Source organism: Penaeus vannamei, chromosome 6 (assembly GCF_042767895.1).
Source record: "Penaeus vannamei isolate JL-2024 chromosome 6, ASM4276789v1, whole genome shotgun sequence".
In the NCBI taxonomy this organism is placed as follows: domain Eukaryota; kingdom Metazoa; phylum Arthropoda; class Malacostraca; order Decapoda; family Penaeidae; genus Penaeus; species Penaeus vannamei.
In genome coordinates, this window is record NC_091554.1 from 43,489,150 (window position 1) to 43,496,649 (window position 7,500).

General features: G+C 49.8%; 1 protein-coding gene across 5 annotated transcripts in view; it reads left to right on the forward strand.

Annotated features, from left to right (window-relative positions):
- Nt5b (5' nucleotidase B) overlaps positions 1 to 7,500 on the forward strand; it is an 80,176-nt gene that overhangs the window by 48,386 nt on the left and 24,290 nt on the right. The window lies entirely within an intron of this gene.

The window sequence follows — 7,500 nt, forward strand, 5'->3', positions numbered from 1 at the left end:
TCCCCCCGCCCAAACTTCTTTCATTTTCTTTTCCATATTTTTCTTATGCCATACAATTCTTCCGTCCATGTTTACTTTCCTCTCTTACCCTATCTTCTACTCTCTTCCTTCCTTCTCCTCTTTTCTCTGCACTCCTCTCATGATGTCTCTTCTCTCTCCTCGCCTCTCTTCTGTCCTATATTTTTCCCTCTCCCGTGCTCTCCTCTCCTCTTCTCTCTCCCCTTTTCTCTACTCTCATTTACCCTCGCCCATGCTTTCCTCTCCTCTCCTCTCCCACTTCTCTACTCTCATTTCCCCTCCCCCATGTTCTCTTCTCTCTCCTCTCATCTCCTGTTCTCTCTTTTCAGCTCTTCCCCATCTCTCTCTCTTTTCCTCTCCTCTCCTCTCAGCTCTCTTCTCCCCTCTCGTCTCTCTCCTCTCCTCTATTCCCTCTCCTTCTCGCCTACAGCTCCTCTCTCCTCTACCCCCCTCCCTCTCCGCCTCCTCCTTTATGCTCCTCTTCCCGCTTCCCTTTCCCTCTCCTCCCTTTATCCTCCCTCTTCCCCCTTCCCTCTCCTCCCTTTATCCTCCTCTTCCCCCTTCCCTCTCCTCCCTTTATCCTCCTCTTCCCCCTTCCCTCTCCTCCCTTTATCCTCCTCTTCCCCCTTCCGTCTCCTCCCTTTATCCTCCTCTTCCCCTTCCCTCTCCTCCCTTTATCCTCCTCTTCCCCCTTCCGTCTCCTCCCTTTATCCTCCTCTTCCCCCTTCCCTCTCCCTCCCTTTATCCTCCTCTTCCCCCTTCCGTCTCCTCCCTTTATCCTCCTCTTCTCCCTTCCCTCTCCTCCCTTTATCCTCCTCTTCCCCCTTCCCTCTCCTCCCTTTATCCTCCTCTTCCCCCTTCCCTCCGCCTCCTCTTCCATGCCGTGGATTAAGGCTAGCGCAAGGAGCCCCCGGACGAGTGCCTGGGCCCGGGCACTCGCCAATCGATACCCTCCCACACGTGGCACAAGTGACGCCCGCGCCTCGGTTCCTTGGGGTGGGGGGGGGAGTGGGGGGGTGGCTGGGGGTGGGGGGTGGCTGGGGGTAGGGGGGTTGGAGGGTGGCTCTGGGTAGGGGTGGGGGTTGGGGGTGGCTGTGGGTAGGGGTTGGGGGAAGTGGCTCTGGGTAGGGGTTGGGGTGGTGGTGTCTGTGGGGGTTGGTTGGAGGGAGGGGGTGGGAGGTCGAGGGAGTATATAAACCCCTCGAGGACTAGAAGCAGGAGAGGATGTATGACGGAGCGGGAGGCTGCGAGTTGGGGTTTTGTCGTTGGTGGCATGTCGGGAACGGGGCGTGAGGTTTGGATTTGTGGTCGACGTGCTGTGTATTATGTGTAGGTGTGCGTGTGTGTGTGTTGTGTGCGTGTGCGTGTGCGTGTGCTTGTGTGTGTGTGTGTGTGTGCGTGTGTGTGTGTGTGTGTGCGTGTGTGTGTGTGTGTGTGTGTGTGTGTGTGTGTGTGTGTGTGTGTGTGTGTGTGTGTGTGTGTGTGTGTGTGTGTGTGTGTGTGTGTGTGTGTGTGTGTGTGTGTGTGTGTGCGTGCGTGCGTGTGTGGGTGTGTGGGTGTTTATCGAGATCAAAATTGATCCCAAATCCAAGTGTACGCAGGGGATATGTGCGTCGAGGAACATGATTTCAGCCTGCCAGTACTCTCACCAACAGCTGATTCGACTGAGAGGGGGCGGCCGGTCGCGAACCCAAGGGCCGGATACTGAGACGCGTTACGGCGCCGTATCTCCTCAAGGCGCCGTAATTCACAGACGAGTGCTTTTACAACCCATACACAGAACAAGGGACCCTCTATATCGGTACTAGTTAAGGCGCCGTAGAGTAAGGCAGGGGAGAGCAGCCTTAGCTAGTTACGGCGAACCATAAATGACACTTTTTCAGCCTCAGGACAATTAGTACAACCTTGCAATTTGTGTTTTGCTCAATTATATTGTTATTATGGGTGCGTGAACCAGTCGTGGACAAGTAAATAAGACAGTAAGTGTTGTATTCCAATATAACTGATTTGCCTTTGCCAGTAGGTGTGTATCTCACTCCCGCCCGAGTGCTGTAGCTGTAAACAAGGCATTTCACTGAAACTAGCATAAGTACTGTCTTCGCCTCGGATATAATGGTTTTACTTATACTCGCATGTCTTTTCTGTTATTACTGTTAATGTCATTATTTTTATAATTGTTAACGTAGTTTGTGGGTGAGTGGACAGCACGACAATTCACAAAAAAAGATTACTTTACTTATACAAACGTAGTTAAGACTTTAATACTTTTTCCAAGTAGCGATTAGTATGAAAATTCAAAGCTAAAATTACTCTTGTAATATTATCCAGCCTTTCGAGGAGACAATGCTTCGTTCCTAAATTTCATTGCGTAAATAAGGTCATTTTTTTCATTAGGAATCTTGCATATTTCTGTGTTAATATTTCTAGAACATATTAGTTAAAAAGTTTCATCATGCTACGGACTGGACATAGTGTTGTGTTTACAAACTCAGCTGATTAGTATTCACGGCTTGTGATTGGTCAAGATTCCCTAAAAGCCGCTTGAAACAGGAGCTCTGATTGGCCACTGGAGATCCGACGCCATAAGTGCTTTGCGGCGGTGCAGGGTGTAAGGCACGGATAAGGCGCCGGAAAAAAAAACCGTTCTGCATACGAAGCTGAGTCCGAGATAAGGCACCCCTAGGCACCGCCAGCAAGTTTATGGCTCTTTTGAGTATCCGGCCCCAGGACCTTGCGATTACAAAGGCATCGCTCTACCGCTGAACTATGCCACCTCCATGTGTGCATTTATACATCCATACATACTTATATATATACATATATACATACATACATACATATATATATATATACATATATATACATATATACATACATACATACATACACACATAAATACATACATACACACATAAATACATACACACACATAAATACATACACACACATACACACACACACACACACACACACACACACACACACACACACACACACACACACACACACACACACACACACACACACACACACACACACACACACACACACACACACACACACACACACACACACACACATGCACATACCTACTTCCAGGTGCAAACAAGTACATATACGATCACATACCTTCAGATTTGATTCACCTGTACATCCCCCTAATTAAACCAAGCCTTTCTGCCCGTCGGCGAGTGGCCCTTACAACGAGGTAGGTGAGCGGCCGCCCGTATGGAGGGGGGGGGGGGCGTCGAGAGCGGCCTTACGTAGCGGCGAAGGTTCTCGAAGGTTCTCGAAGGTGTTGGTTGGCGGGAGGCAGTCGGTGGCAGCGGGTTGTTGCGATTTCCGTGGATAGGATGAAGTTGTGTTGTTGTTGTTGTTGTTTTTTTAGTTCTTTGCGTTCTTTGACGTGTTTTTTTCGGTTTGATTTAGTTTATTTTTTTTCTTTTTCTTTTTTTTTAATTTCTCTTTTTATTTTGTCGTGTCCGCTCTCCTACTTTCCTTCTTTCCCTCGTCCTTCCATCCCTTTTTTCCTCCCTCCCTTCCTCCCTCCCTCACTCCCTCCCTCCTTTCCTCCCCTTCCCTCCCTCCCTCCTTTCCCACCTTCCCTCCCCCCTTCCGTCACTCCCTCCTTCCCTCTCCCTCCCCCTCCCCCTCTCTCCCCCTCCCTCCCCCTCCCTCCCTCCTTCCCTCCCCCTCCCTCCCACCTTCCCACCTTCCCTCCTCTCTTCCCTCCCCCCCCCTCCCTCCCTCCCTCCTTCCCTCCCCCTCCCTCCTTCCCTCCCTCCCTCCTTCCCTCCCCCTCCCTCCCTCCTTCCCTCTCCCCACCGACTCGCGTACTGCACACATCCGAAAAACGACCTACTTAAGCGGGCAGCCGAACCTATCACGTTTCGCAAAGTCGCTCAGGTGACGGGGAAGGGGAGGGGAGGGGGGGAGAGACATCACCTACCCCCCCCCACACACACACTCTTCCCCCTATGTCACAGATGAAGGGGCGAGGAAGGGGGGGAGGGAGGGGGGAGCGAGATACAGGTGACTAGGGGGAGGGTAAGGGAGGGGGGGAGGGGAGAGACATCACCCCCCCTTCACCCTATGTCACAGATGAAGGGGCGAGGAAGGGGGGGAGGGAGGGGAGCGAGATACAGGTGACAAGGGGAGGGTAGAGGAGGGGAGAAGAAGATCACAGGTGACAAGGGGGAGGAGTAAGGGAGAGAGTGAGGAGGGTGAGGAGGGAGGATGCAGAACACAGGTGACAGGGAGAGTCATGGGGTAGGAGGGGGTGGGGGGGTAGGGTGATGGGCAAAGGTCTGTTAAAGGTTATTATGTCACTGCCAGGTCCAGTGGTCACATTCGACTTTCGCTACGAGATGCGTGTACGTAGAATCACACGTACGTACGTACATACTTTCATGCATACATACATATACTCGCGGTTACGTGTCCGGAGTACGAATCTCTCTTTCTTTTTTTTTTCTTTTTTCTCTTTTTCTCTCTCATTCTTTTTTTCTCTTTTCTCTTTTCTATATTCTATCTCTTTTTTCTCTTTTCTATATTCTCTCTCTCTCTCTCTCTCTCTCTCTCACTCTCTCTCTCTCTCTCTCTCTCCCTTTCTCTCTCTCTCTCTCTCTCTCTCTTTCCCTTCCCTCTCCCTCTCCTTCCCCTTCCTCTCTCTCTCTCTCTCTCTCTCTCTCTCTCTCTCTCTCTCTCTCTCTCTCTCTCTCTCTCTCTCTCTCTCTCTCTCTCTCTCTCTCTCTCTCTCTCTCTCTCTCTCTCTCTGTAATATATGTGTATATGTGCATGTATGTATGTATGTAAGTACACCGCCTTCCTGAAGGCGGACTCTCAATCGTGCACTGAATACGTGGAGCGAGGAATATCCCAGAGTGGGAGGTCTTGTTTTGAAGGCGTTTATCTTAGGTCACGTTCTCTTAATGGCTAATGTTGTTAATGTTTTGTAAGATTTTGTAATTGTTTATTATTTGTGTATGTTTTGTTTTTGGGTCTTTTTTTTTTCTTTTTTTTTGTGTTTTTCTTTTTTTGTTTACTAATTTGCAGGTCGTTTCGTTCACCTGCTGGTTATTATCTAGTTCTTCCTTATGTTATTAGTCATTAATGGTCACTTTTGCTTTCTTTCGGATTTTTTTCCTTCCTGTCATCTTTATTTTCTTTCCTTCCTGTTCCTTTGATTTTTTTTCTCTTTGCCATCCCTCTTTCCTTCCTTCCTTCCTGTTTTTTAGATTCTTTCCTCCCCACCATTCTTCGTTTCCTTCCTTCCTTCCTCTCCTCCCCGCCATCCTTCTCTTCCTTCCTTCCTTCCTTCCTATTCCTGTTCAGTTCTCTCCTCCACCCTCCTTCCCTTCCTTCCTTCCTTCCTTCCTTCATGTTCCCCTTCAATTCTCTCCTTCACCCTCCTTTTCCTTCCTTCCTGTTTCTCTTCTAATTCTCTCCTTCTCTTCTCCACCCTCTTCCTCTCCCTTCCTTCCTTCCCGTTCCTCTCCAATTCTCTCCTTCTCCACCCTCCTCTTCCTTCCTTCCTTTCTTCCCGTTCCTCTCCAATTCTCTCCTTCTCCACCTTCCTTCTCTTCCTTCCTTCCTGTTCTCCTCTAATTTTCTCCTCCACCCTCCTCTTCCTTCTTTCCTTCCTTGCTTCTTGTTCCCGTTCCCCCTCAATTCTCTCCTTCTCCACCCTCCTCTTCCTTCCTCTCCTTCTTCACCCTCCTTCTCTTCCTTCTCTTCCTTCCTTCGTGTCTCTCGCTCTAGAACCTTCCCTCCCCGATCCGAGTCGCACAATTATAGCGTCGGGCGGATTCCGTCGTTGCGTCACCGTGTGGATGCCAGGGAGATCCACACAGTCCGCAGGCAAGTGGAGGAGGAGGGAGGAGGGAGGGGGGAGGAAGGGGGGGATTGGATGGAGGATGTAGGAAGGGGGAAGGGGGAGGGAGGGGGGAAGAATGCTGGATGAGGGAGGAGGGAAGGAGGATGGGGAGAGGGTAAGGGGAGGGAGGGGGAAGGGGGGATTGGATGGAGGAGGAGGGAGAAGGGAAGGGAAGTTGGGGGGGAACGGGGAGTGAGCAGGGAAGAGGGTGAGGTAGGATGTAGGATGAAGGAGGGGGAGGGGGAGAGATAGTGCTGGAGGAGGGAGGAGGGAAAGGAGGGTGAGGCTAGGATGCTGGATGAGGGAGGGGGAGGGCGGAGAGATGGGGGGCGGTGAAGGGTAGGGGGAGATAGGATGCAGAGATGAGGGGAGGGGGCGATGGGAGAAGAGGGAGAGGTATGATGCAGGAGGGAGGGGAGAGGGAAGGGATTGGATGTAGGATGAGCTAGAGGGGAGGGAAGAGATAGGATGCAGAATGAGGGAGGAGGAAGGGGAGGAGAGATTGAGAGGGAGGATAAGGAAGGAGAGATAGGATGCAGAGTGATTTGAAAGCGGCAGGGGGAAAGGGGGAGAGGGTAGGGTGAAGGATGAGGGAGGGGATGAAGGAGGAGGGAGGAGTAGAGGATTCAAGGATGAGGGAGGGAGGAGTAGGGAGATAGGAGGTGTGTTGTAAAGGGAAGGAGGAGGTGGGGGGGGGGAAGTTGACCTTGTTTGTAGTAGCTTCTAGAAGGAGGAGAGAGGGAGGGAAGAGGGGTGAAAGTAGGAGGGAGTGAGGAGTAGAGGAGAGAGTGAGTGGAGAGAGGAGTGGGATGTGGAGGGAAAAGGGAAGTGGGGGAGAGAAGAAAGAAAGGGGAGGTGAAAGGGAGAAGAGGAGGGTGCTGATGAGAGAGAAGAAAAGGGAGAGAGAGAGAAGGAGGGACCGAATGGGAGAGGCGAAAAGGGACAGAGAGAGAGAGAGAGAGAAAGACAGACAGAAAGAGAGAGAAAGAGACAGGAGAGAGAGAGAGAGAGATTCTCGAGAGATAGAAAGAAAGGAGTTAGAAAATAGAAAAAAAGTAAAGTCAGAGAAATGAGAGAGCGGAAGGGAGGAAACCGAGAATACGAAAGGAAATGCAGGAAAGGAAAGAGGAAAGACTTATTTCTTATTTTTATTATTATTATAATTATTATTATTATTTCAAATCTCCCAGGGAAAGTCCCGGAAGTGCGTGAGGCTTTAATGTCACTATATACCAAAAAAAAAGAAAAAAAGAAAAGAAAACAAAACAAAACAAAAAAATCTAAACAAAACAAAACAAAAACAGGGCGCTCGTGTTGCCGACCCCCGCTTCCTTTTCCTTCGCTCGTTCTGTCGGGGGAGGAATTCTCGGGGGAGCGAGCGGGGGAGGAGGTCTAGGGGGGGGGAGGGGGGATTGGGGTGGTTTTATTATTGTTGTTGGTGGTTTTTGTTGTTGTTGTTGTTGTTGTTGTTGCTGTTGTCGTTGTTGTTAGATTATTATTATCATTTGTATTACCACTGTTACTATTATTATTGTCTTAAACAATTATTTTTTTATCATTATTATAATTATCCTTATTTTTATTATTATAATAATTTTATCATGATT